Below are 13,778 nucleotides of genomic sequence, written 5' to 3'. Positions count from 1 at the left end.
TAAAAAAATAAAAAAATGTCACCTTGATGAAAACCTGGTAAATAGGCATCTCATGTGACAAAAAAAATGAAAAATTGAAAAAAAAAATTAAAGAGAAATCAATTCTTCCAATGGTGAAAACCACTTTGGTGGCACCCTGTGAAAGTACCATGGTGAAAACTGGGTTACCAACGCCATGTGTAGAGACCTTTTGCTCCTCCTTCCTTTAGGACTCAGTATCACCCTTTCACCTTGCACACACTCACATCCTATCAATCCATATTAAATTTACCCATCCTCATCATGGCTTCTTATTTATCTACCTAGGATTAGTTTTTCATTCATAATAAATCCATTTTTCCTTTTACTTCACCCATAATAAATCAAGTCTTATCTATAACTGGGGCCATGTCCTGGACCTAGTGATGGAAGTGGATCCTCGGCATCACATATAATGAGGAGCATCATCTTTTCATACCTTCCTTCTTCTTGTGCACAATCTAAAAATAAAAGATCATTTGCATCGACAATTGACAATAAAGTTTCCACTCTTTTTCACAATAAAGTATCTATTTCGTGGAGTAAGTCAATTTTAGATAAGACATGAGCAATATTGGACTTCCAACAAATCATTTTTTTGGAAAATTTTGACTCTAACAAGTTCTTTAGCAATATCTATCCTTTATCAAGATGACAACATTGTGACTAGGTTAAACATTTTAACATATGTGGCAAGAAACATTTGTGACTTGAAGATATCAATATTTGTTATATTCAGTCATTGGTCTTTCTTTTAACTTGATCTTTTTTGGTGTCATGTTTCTTATACTTCTCAAGGATGTCTATGGACTATAGTGGCCAAGATGGTTCATGATCACCTATTTGTTGCTTGTGGGTTATTTCTCAAGAACACTATGGCTCATCCAAGGATTTGAGGATGCTATGGGTCTAGTGTGAATAGAGGCATTTTGTATTTGTGACTATTTGATCTCCATGCAAATGATACACTAACTATCTAGATCAAACATATATCTGGATAATCACAAACATTTGCCATAATAATCTCGATGATGATAAACACACAAAAATCTCATTCCACCTCCATATTTTCTACCTTCCACCACCTAATCCCTTCATATCCCTAATCCCATGTAGCCATGCAATATCTAACTAAGTATAATGATACACCAAAAATAAATCCATGCATCGCATCCTACATCACCACATAGTTAGTCCTACATATCATCATTATTTCATAATCATGTGCATGCATCCTGCATGCATATAGGTTTGTAAAAAGTCATCATTAATGTATTCGTCTATTGTATAATATCATCATAACATCATATTATAGGATATGCATCATAATCATACTAGGGGCATATGAAAATCATATCATGTCATCTCACATTAATAATTACATCATAGAAACCATCTCATCATTACATCATATAAGCATCGTCAACTCATACATAAGGGATCATGCATACATCATATAGATCATCATGTGTAATGGCATCATAGAATAAAATCATATCATCGTAACACTACATAAGAATAGTAACATAGCTGCATAGTCACATAATGCATCACATAGAATGAACTGCATCATCATTAAGCATCATAAAAACATCACATCATGTGCATAAAAACCAAAAATGAAGATCCAAAGGTAAGATAAGCAAGTTGGGATCAAAATTGACATTGGTGGCCACAATAAGTGGCATTAGAAACTCTTTAAGTCATAGGAATATTGCTTCAATGGCCACCTTTGGACTATAAATTTGTAGGATGCTAGCATGATGTAGGGATATCTCTACGATGCATAGGCATCCACGAGTCAAATCATTAGCAAAGTTGAGAAAAGGACAAAAGGGAGGATAGCAGGTCAAGCCAAGAAAAAAATGACAAGGAGGTGAAGGAATTCTCTAATCAACTTAAAGCAGAGGTGCTTATGTAGTGTGGAATTACAAGAGATGCAATTTACGATGTTATATTTTTCCAATTTAGTGAGCATATTATTATCACAAGATGTGAACTAAAGTAGAAGAAGATAAAAAATATTTTTATCAATGTACGAAAGGAAATTTGAATCCTCTAACCATGTGGAGTTTCCCCTAGGGAAGAGACTTGGACCTTTGTGAGAGACTACTAGATTGTTTTATCACAAACATGTTAAACAAAAAAGTATTTTTTTTTATAAAATAATATGATCAAACACATAGAGAACAAGATAGTTATCACTTGATATTTCACTAATTGGCCCCCACAGGGTGATAAAGATCAAGTGGTTTGGCCTGCACAAAAGCAATAATATAAAATAAAGATCAAGTGGTTTTTCCCCCACAAAGTCACTAATTGGCCCCCACAGGGTGATAAAGATCAAGTGGTTTGGCTTGCACAAAAGCAATAATATAAAATAAAGATCAAGTGGTTTTTCCCCCACAAAGTCAAAAGATAAAATAAAGATCAAGTAATTTGGCCCCCAGAAAGGAAACAAATAATATATGGATCATGAGAAATAGATATTGAGATGCAGATGCAGATATGATAGCCCCCCTGAGAGTGGTATATGTGAAATGCATGTCATTCTAAGGAGAAGAGTTGGTGTATCATGTCAACATAACAATGTTTATGTGGAATGCCCTCCTATAACAGATAACACATAAAACCCAAAACATCAACAAAAACACAAAGATATTGAGGGATTTGATAGTTTGACTCCAGAAGAACTTGTAGTAATAAAATTAAATAATGCATATGTTTGCATACAAATTAATCTCATAGTCCTAAATTTTGTCGATTTGAAGATGGCACATGAAGACAAAGATAAAATTAAATTTGGGTCAACATGGAAGAGAGACTAAATGCCCCCAACACTTTGCATCATCCCCGAATGTTGAAAATCAAGATACAACAAATAGAAGAATTAATATTAAAAAATAGAGGAAGATCATGATAAATATTCACCATTTACAAGAACCTACAAAGTGACTTGGGTCCTCTAGGAGAACATAAACATATAAAGACAGTCAATACCCCATATTTTCAAGTACCAATGGAGTAACTTAGGTCCTTTAAAGGGGCACAAAACATATAAGGAAAGAATAGGGGAACACAAATAGGCACACCCTAATTCTATGAGATAAAAATGATATTGTCCAAGTAGTCACCCACCATCAGGTCATCATCCTCCCAATCTTGATCATATGGGAAGGGAGGATAAGACCAAAGACGGGCAACAATGAGGGAAGCACTAGGTGCTTCACCAGTGGCAAGAGTTAGGGATGATACAACTTCCACTTCCTCATCCTAGAGCTCCTAAGAAGTGAGAGTCAATAATCATGTGAAGATCGTAGACAACATTGAGATATCCTCTAAAGAGTCAAACAAATACCCCTCAACAAAAGAGGCAAGTGACTTAGCCCGAGGTGGAAAAATAGGAGTCAAACTTTTGAATTCCAAAATAGGGATGAATATGAACTTCAAAGAAGGGGTAGCCTCTATTAAATATCTTGGAAACTAAGAGGGAGGCTGAATTAGTTGTCAATAAATTTAACTTCAATACTTTAACAGATCTAGAAAAGCCAACAAAATTAATTAAAGCAGATATAGCATGAAAACACATACACACAATGAACACCACATATGACATGGAAAACCCAAGAAGGGAAAAACCATATAGAATTTTAGTTCTCAATATATAACATCGGTTAAGGTGACACCGATTAAGGTGATTCTTACAAAAGGGCATCTCACTGCCAGAATGCTCTCTGCGGGAGGACTCATTGCCTAGAAAAGGGCTTACTACTGAAGGAAGAAGAAAGAAAAGATAATCCACCACTGTAACACAATCTGCAATGATAGAACTATTTACGGTGCCTCAACACCAACACACTTCACATACCATCAATTGGATTTTTCTTTTTTAGTCTTACACATCTTCCATGTCATACATTCATATTATCCATATATTTATATAGTCTTCAATAAACATAATCTTCTAAGTTGGCCAAGATAGAGATTTGAAATAGGTCAACCTTAAACATTCTGGTGGTAGGAAGGAATGAGAAGTAGACCATACCACAACAAACACCATCAGTCAAATCAACATGTTACATCTATCACAAATACCAGTCCCAAAACACAACTCATATGCTACACAAATACCATTACTCATCCTCTAGTTATAGACTTAATCTGAGCCCAATTCGCATTACCCAACACAACAAAAATAAGAATGGAACCAAGAAACTCATGAACACAATCGATCAATACCATATCCGGTAAAAAGAGAAATCAAAATTACCATCAACCTAAATAAATAGAATATCAATAGTAACACATATTCTAGAGCACCAAAGATTTCAGGAATGCATCTTCCTAATCACCACATCTTCTGGATTACCAACTCATATGTTGATATCAATGGCAACCATCAACATCACATTTGCAACAATCTCCCCCTTTGTCATTGATGACAACATCCATCAACAACACACACATAATTCTCTGGATCATCATATCAGCATCTTTGCACATGTCTGCATCTCTCCCCCTTTGACATCAAGGACAAAGGCAAACATAACTCCCCCTATAAAACTCACTCTTGCTTCCCCTAAGAGGAAGCACCCAAGCATTAGTCAATATAAGAATATGTAAGTTTTTTGATAGACTAATGCAGATCAAAAAGTACATCTGTTCAAGTTAGGAAGGGATAATACCCCTAACTCCTGCCAGAGATACTCAAAAGTATCTTTAAACAACACCTTTGTGAACATATCTGCAATCTTCTCTTTTGTAGGTACATACTCAAGCTTTACTTAATTATCCAACACATTTTTCCCTCGATAAGTGATACTGGATAGATATATGTTGTTGGCATTTTGGCATTAAATTGTCATTGATGTCAACCGGCATGATGGCAATTCACATAAGAGTGAGCAAACAGAATGAAATCTTATTGGTAAGGCATACACCGGGATGAAGGTCGTGTGTGTGTCAACATGTTGAGAAATAAACCGGTGTGGTGGTTGGCTGCCTATTTATGATGAAGAGGCAGAATGTTAAGTTATCACAAACCACTCAAGGTGAAGATGTGTTATCATTATAATGTGCACTGTCAGTTAGCAGAAGAAGAAGGCCTTACCAGTAAAGGCATGTACCGGTATGAGTTTGTTGAATGTTCAAGTTTGAACTGGCTATGTGTCGGTGAGCAGAGTGATTGACCATGGTGATGTCATGTGGAGCCCAGGTGGCAAATAGGTAGAGGGTGATAAAACCACCATCGACACAGTTGGTGAAACTGTCAGTCGATATAAATGAAATAACCATAAATCATGGGATTGTAACTGACTGATGCAGCTTGAGGAACAAATAATGACAAAGGAAGATCGGGGAGTAGTTGGCGCCTGGATCAATGTAAAGGAAATCCGATTCAGGAAGACCTCAAAGAGGAAACAGCTGAAGCATTTTGTGTCAACAGATTTCAAGGCAGGGGATCTTGTTTGAGATTGCTATTTTCAGCAAATATGCGTTGGATAATGGAAACCATGTACAAATGCATCCCTGAAGGACAGGTGATCGATCCAAGACAGGCTCGATCGAATCTCATGAATATTGTGTCAGGAAGAGGAAACCCTAATCGCTCCAAAGTTTGAATTGCTTTCTCGTGGGAAATCATGGGATAAAAGAGGAGAGCTTGAGATAGAGAAAGCTAATGATGCAAAGAACAGGAAGAGAAAAGAGAGATTAAGTGAAAGAGAAGAATTGCTAGCCTTAGAAATAGTTCTAAGAAAGTTGCAGAGTAAGTGAGCAAGCATACCGGTGAGAGGGTTCTACCGGCATAACTATAGTTTCACAGTTAAGCTAAACTGGTAAGGTGTGGCAGAGCAAGCAACATCCAAGTGTGATACAGTGTGTTGAGAGACTATGTGTGTGTGAGAGAGAGAGAGATAACAAAGGCTGAGAATCAGAGAAAGTAATCTCACAACCGATAGTGTGAGATTCAGTGGAGGAGAAAAGACCGTCAATCGGCAATGAGTTACTTGATCAAAGAGTTGCAGAATTCATTTGCAACAAGAAGCCTTAATTGTATTCAAATAGTATTTTAATATACATTGCCAAGTTTTAGCTAGGTGCAGGGGTTGGTGCTCCTTGGGTTGGTTCCCTAAATCTTCGCAATTCAGTGTTTTGAGGCTAGATTGGAGCAGTAGTCTCCAGTAGCTTTTCTCACTGAGGTTTTTCCCACATTGGGTTTTCCTTGTAAATCTGGTGTTGAGAGTTACATTTGTGTGAATGATCTCTTTGGCTTTCTTTCTTGTTCTACAGGTTTGATTGTTTGGTGTATAAGTAAATAACTAATATTATGAAGTTGATTTGAAAGCCAAAAAGTTTAGGAACCACTGATTCACCCCCCTCTTAGTGGTACTTTGTGTTCAACATATGCTTTATTCTAGAATGTTGTACCAGATTCTTAGAAATGTTTATTGCATTAGTGTTATCACACATAATTGAGATGTGCTCATTGAACATTACACCAATATCCTTCAATGCCTACTTCATACATAAAATTTATGTGCAACATGAAGATGCTTCAATATATTCTGCTTCACTTGTAGATAAAGATATAATCCTACTTCTTTCTTGACTGAGCAACCAATCAGAAGCCAAGAAAGAATGCTCCACCACTTGTACTTTTCTTGTCATCAACACTTCCTACCCAATCTGCATTAGTATAAGTTGTCAAAGTGAAATCTGAATTTTTGGAATATCACAAGCCAAACTCTTCTATTCCTTGTAAATATCTGAAAATTCTTGTTACTACCACAACATGTGATTCTTTTGGTTCTTGCTGAAATCTAGTCGTCAAACAAACTACATACATGATATCTAGTATGGTAGCAGTTAAATATAAGAATCCTCCAATCATTGATATATACTGACTTGCATTAGCTTTAGGAGATTTATCCTCTTTAGTTAACTTTCATTTAGTGGTCATAGATGTACACACTGGTTTGGAATTCTCCATCCCAAACTTCTTCAACAATTCCTTAATGTATTTAGACTGAGAAATGACAATTCCTTTGTCATTCTGATTTACTTACAAACCAAGAAATAAATTTAACTCATCGATCATGGACATCTCAAATTCCTTTTGCATCTCATTAGCAAAATTTATGCACATGCCTTCATTTCCTCCAAATATTATGTCATCAACATAAACTACAACAATTAAGATTTTACCTGAATTAGTTTTGACATATAAATTACTATCAGCAGATCCCTTCTAAAAATTTTGATTAATAAAATATTTATTTAGCCTTCCATACCAATCTCTAGGAGCTTGTTTCAATCCATACAGGGCCTTCTTCAATCTGCAAACAATTTTTTGATCATATTTCAACTTAAATTCTTCTGGTTGTTCAATGTAGACTTCTTCTTTCAGCTCTCCATTAAAAAATGTTTATTTTACTTCCCTCTGATAAACCTTGAAGTCCCTAAAAATTGCAAAATAAAGAAACATCCTAATTGCCTCCATCCGGGCAACCAAGGCATGTCTCCTCAAAGTCAATGCCTTCAACCTATGTGTAACCTTTCCAAAGCAACCATGCTTTATTTTTCACAACTTTTCCATCTTCATCTAGCTTGTTTCAGTATACCCATTTTGTTCCAATTACATTCTTATATGTCGATCTGTAAACTAATTCCCATGCCTGATTCTTCTCAATTTGATCCAGCTCTTCTCTCACTGCCTTTATCTAATTTTGATCATTGCATGCTTATAGTTATTTTGGTTTAATCTTATATTATAAACATAACAAAACTTTTTCTTTAACTACTTTGCTTCTTGTGATAATTCCTTTGTTTTTATCTCCAATAATCTGGTCCAATGAATTATTCTTCTGAACATATCTTAGGGTTCTATATGTAGATACAAAATCATCCTGAGTTTCATTTTCTTCCTCTTCTTCTCTGTTTTCTCTTCCCTTTTTCTATCAATAAATTCATATCTTGCCAATTTTTCAGTCTTTAGAAATGTCTTCATCAACCTTCACATTTGAACTTTTAATAATCTTGTTTAGCCTTTTGTTTTAACACTAGTATGCCTTGCTCCTTGTAGAATATACTAGGAATATTCCTTCATCTACTCTACAATCAAATTTTCTACAATTATCTTCATCTCTCTGGATATAACATTTGCTTCCAAATACCTTGAAATATTTCACTATTGGAATTCTACCATGCCATAGTTCATATGATGTCTTTTCCAGTATAGAATTCTATTAAGAGTGTAGACTCTTGTGTGAATTTCTTCAATCTAATAGACTTCTGGTAGTTATGTTCCTTTGATCATTGTTCAAGTTACCTTTTGTATAATTTGATTCATCCTTTCCACTACACCATTCTGTCGTGGTGTCCTAGGGGTAGAAAATTGCCTGCTAATACCATGTTTCTCACAAAATTTGTTAAACTCATCAAAATTAAATTCCCCTCCTCTATCAAACCTCGAACACTTAATCTATTTGTCAACTTCATTTTCAATTCTAGCCTTTAATATCTTGAATTTTTCTAATGCTTTTGACTTCTCTCTTTAAACTGTAACCCATGACATTCTAGAATAATCGTCAATTAACAACATGAAATACTTCTCACCTTGTATACTCCTTGTTCTGGTAGGACTGCATAAATATATGTGTGCCAAGTCTAACAATCTGGTGGATGATTGCTCCTTTCCTTTGTATGTTCCTTTCGTCTGCTTTCCAACTTCACATTCTCTACAAATATTGTTATCTAGTTTGGTTAGTTTCAATAAGTCTCTCATTGCACTTGATGAACTAATATTTAACAAATTGTAAAAGTTGATATGACAAATTCTCTAGTGTGAAAGCCAATTATATCATTGATTTGAGATAACAAACAATGTCTTGTAGCTCCTTCTAGTAAATACATTTTCCACCAATCTTTTTCTCTGTTGCAATCACAATTCTGGATCCCTTCCGGATCTCACAACCACCATCCTAAAAAAAATATTGTAACCATTTTCGCACATTTTCCCAACACTCAAGAGATTATGATGCAAACCCTTCACATAGTAACATTGTTAGTATTATGTTTTCCATCAAAAGACATAGAACCAATTCCCACAATTTTTGTTGTATGATCAGAATTAAATTTTACAAACTTCCATCATACTTTTCAAGTTTTACAAACTTACTTCTATCTCCAGTCATATGATTTGAACATCCACTATCAATCAGCAATTCATTTCTATCTCTCCTAGCATGTAAGGCAATAGCAATAGTCTTAGGAATATCAATCTTAGGTACATCCTTTTCTACCAAAAACAAACAATCACAATCTTCATAATATGATTCATCATTTGAAATACTAGCATCATCTGCAACATAGTAAGATTTCTTATTAAACTTCCCTTTACCATCTCTAAACTTTTGTCTTGATCCTTTTTCCAGACATCTATTAGCTATATGACCAATCTTTTCACATCTAAAGCATTTTTCCATCTCATCTTAACTTTCATCGTCGGGATCTTCCTCAGAGGATTTAAAGGTAGACTCAAATTTAGGTTTGTCTTTTCCAAACTTCCTTTTCTCAAATTCAAATAAAGTACCATAACATTGTTCCCTTGTAAACTTCTTCAGATCATAAGTTTCTTCAATAGCAGAGATCTTGCCACTAAAGCTTTTGGGTAGAGACATCAGAATCTTCTCAATTATGTCATCATCTATCAAGGTGCTTCCAAGTTCTCTAATTTCATTTACTTCATTGTCAACCTTTTAAAAAGAGCTTGTTATATATTCCCCCTTCTTCAAATTTCAATTTCTCATACCTGCGCTTAGCCGTTGGCTTCTTTGATAATTTGACTGAGCACTAAAGATAGCATACCTTTCCTTTCCATTCTCTTCATACGCTTGAATCTCATATAGAGTGGTAAGACCATTTTCCAGTTGTACATACTTATTTTCCATAGCTTTTCAAGTGTTGTAGCCAAAGGAGATCAAGTAACCTCTCATCTTCACTTTCCAGAAGCTATAGTCGAATCTCTTAAAGATAGAAATGGTTAGTTTATGTGTCATCAAATCAATATCTACCTCAAGTGGTTAATCTCTTCTCCAAGGAACCAAAGCTCTGGTACCAATTGTTAAATATCCAGACAACTAAGAGTGGGGGTGAACTAGTTGTCAATAGATTTAACTTCAATACTTTCACAGATTCATAATAACCAACAAAATTAATTAAAGCAATTATAGCATGAAAATACATACACACTACAGGTCACACAATGAACACCAAATATGATGTGGAAAACCCAAGAAGGGAGAAACCATAGAGAAGGTTAGTTATCAATACATAAAATCAGTTAAGGTGACACCAATTAAGGTGATTTTTACAAAAGGGTGGCTCACAACCAGAATGCTCGCTGCCTAGAAAAAGTCTCACTACTGAAGGAAGAAGAAAGAAAAGATAATCCACCACTATAATGCAATCTACAATACTAGAACTATTTCTAGTGTCTCAACACCAACACACTTCACATACCATCAATCAGATTTTTCCTTTCAGTCTTGCACATCTTTCATATGTCATATCAAATTATCCACATATTTATGTTGTCTCTTAGAAACATAATCTTATAAATTGACCATGACAGAGATTTGAAATAGGTCAACACTAAGCATTCTGGTGGTGGGAAGAAATGAGAAGTAGACCATAGCACAACACACATCATTAGTCAGATCAACATGTTACATCCATCACAAATACCCATCCCAAAACATGACTCATATGCTACACAAATGTCCTTACTCATCCTTGAATTCTCGACTTAATACAAACCCAAAACACACTACCCAACACAACAGAAATAAGAATGGAACCAAGAAAATCATGAATACAATCGGTCAATACCGAATACCATATCCGGTAAAAAGAGAAATTTAGATTACCATCAACCCGAATAGACAAAATATAAATAGTAACACATTTTTTGGAGCACCAAAGATTCTAGGAATGCATCTTTTGGATAACCACATCTTTCGGATCACCATCTCATATGTTGACATCAATGACAACCATCAACATCACATTTGCAACAACCTCCTCAATAACAAAAACATATGCAAATAAAGAAAAAAGCACTAAAACAGACAAAGACATAGAAACAGAGGTCACCAAAATTGTCTTTTAATGATGAAACTTAGGAATCGGGCCATGCTCAAAGTTTCACTTAGGTTCTTGTAGAGGTGAAGGTCTTTGATCCATCACAATGGGTTTAAGTATCCCAAGAAAGCTTTGATGAAGAGGAGGTTGTGAGGTAGGTGAGGAAGACAACGATGCACTAGACACCTCTTATGTATGTAGCATGTTGATGGGTTGGGAGAATGGATGGATATAAGGCAAAGAAGTGATGAGAGGTGGCTCCAAGTAGGAGGAAATGAATACCTATACTCTTTTGGGGCAAGTCTCATCAACAATTCTAGGAGTGATGGGAAACAACACCTAAGATGAGGTAGGCACAAATGGAGTAGGAGCATTAGGAGAAGGAGCAGACATGGAAACAATAAGAGTAAGAGTAAGAGTAAGAGTAAGAGTAAGAGTAAGAGTAAGAGAATATATTATAATCCCTGAAAGGGATCAACATCATAACACTATTAGTAACATATTATCTCTTATCAAATTAAAATAACATAAACGTGATTCATTACTTTTAAATCAACTGATCTAGTAAACATCATTTATTTCATTCTAGTTATTAATAAAAATCAATATTTATAACCACATTTCTCAATTTGCAATCTTGAATCACATCATAGGTCTATCTCAATCATCCATGCACATGGAAGCAAGCATGCATCCTAATGTTTCAACATAATCAAATTTTCATGAAGCAATCCAACACATCACTCGTCTAGAATAATCATGGACATGTATCAAGATAGAGAATAATATCAACACACAAGATCACATACACTGCAACAATGAAGATTCCAAATCAATATCAAACACCACAAAAGGATCCACGTCTAACTACAAAAGATACAATTCATGGGTATAAAGTCAAATCATACAAAAGTATGAAATACAAAAATGTAGACAAGAGGGGAATTACACCCTCCCCACAAGGCTAGGCTTACTCTTCGAATCCTATAATCAAGAACAAGGAATCTCCAATGCACAATCCAATGAACACCTCAAGAAACAAGAAAAAAATAATCATCTAACTCACCATGAGTCTAAGTCACAATGAAAAACTCTATCTTACCAATCATATCATTGTAGCATCGTAAATTGTACACCTGTAATTAGGATTGTCCAATTCCATGCTTAGGTTAGCACTCGCCTTGGGGTGTCTCATTGCATTTTGCATTTACAATGTTCCTTTAGGCATTTAATTATTAATTTAATTAAATCTAAAGTCCTCTCTCATCAATTTGCATATAATAAAATTGGGCCCTTAACCCTAAGCGCACCCCTTTTATTTTAATTTAATTCATCCTAATAAAGTCCTAATTCCCATCTTAAAGGAACATTTTAACATATCTAAACACCTTGGATTGACCTACCATGTTGGATTTGACTTTATAATCATGATATCTCACATCCCTAGAAAATTGGAAAAAGTCGGCCAGACAAAAATGCTACCATTTTGGTCCTAATATTTTCTCCATGAAATTTGGGAGCTTAATTTGGTGGTATTATAATGTTCAAATCCCACTTTGTGTCATTTTTTATTAATTCTAAGTTGACCTATTATCAAAATTAAAGTTAGGGTTTCATATAAATAGTCTTTTCTTTCCCTCATTTGAGGATCTGAATCTAGCAATTGAAGGAGATCCTTGTGAAGTGAAAGTACGAGATTTTATGTGAAGTATACAATCAAAAAGTTCATCATTCATCAAGTCTTCATCAACCTTTTCATCACTCATGGAAGACTTAGGGGATATTGAATAATAATGGGGAGATCACCGACTGTTGATTGGCTTGTACCTTTCCTTAGGGTTTGGTATAGTTTCATGTTATTTTCATCTCTATTTAAGTTTCGGATCTACAAATCATTGATTCTCAAATTTTCATTATTTCCTTAGATCCATATTGCATTTGTGGTTTGAAGCATTTATATTACATTCATTTTAGGTTTTTTACTCAAAACATAGGGTAGAACTCTAGTTTGCATTTTATCTTATAGGAATCTTACAAACAAATGAGATTCTAGGGTACACACACTTTTCAATATTATATTGGCTAATTATGGAGGTGGAAATTACCAAAACAAAGAATTTGACTAAGGCAAAACCCTATATAGCCACAAACACACTATTTTTCAATTTGCAGATGTAGTCACAGGTTTTCATTGTAGGGAACAGTTTTTGAAAGATCTCAACCAACTATCAGAAACCCATTTGCAGAATCAGGACTTGAATCTCGAGGACTAGGGAAGCCACACCCAAATCCTCAAGGACCAGTCACCCATTACCTAGTCCTCCCTCAATCAGTTACAGGTTTGACAGACAAGTTCCAGACAGACTTAGTTTCTAGATTTGTTGTTTTTAAATCAATTCAACAATTAAGACCAGAGCACCCAGTGTCCCAATCCAGTCAAATTGGGCTCAACTTTTAGTATCATGTGCAAATCATATTCCCATCTCTATATATGTACCTTTTGTTTTAGTTTCACTTTTGTATCAGGATATTATTGTTGTTGTTCTATCTATTTTCATTAATCCTACTAGCTTAGTTTTGCATTCTCTCACATTTGACATATTCCCTTTCATATCAAC

The sequence above is a fragment of the Cryptomeria japonica genome, chromosome 10, assembly GCF_030272615.1.
Source record: "Cryptomeria japonica chromosome 10, Sugi_1.0, whole genome shotgun sequence".
NCBI classification, from domain to species: Eukaryota; Viridiplantae; Streptophyta; class Pinopsida; order Cupressales; family Cupressaceae; genus Cryptomeria; species Cryptomeria japonica.
Note: the sequence above shows the minus strand (reverse complement) of the source record.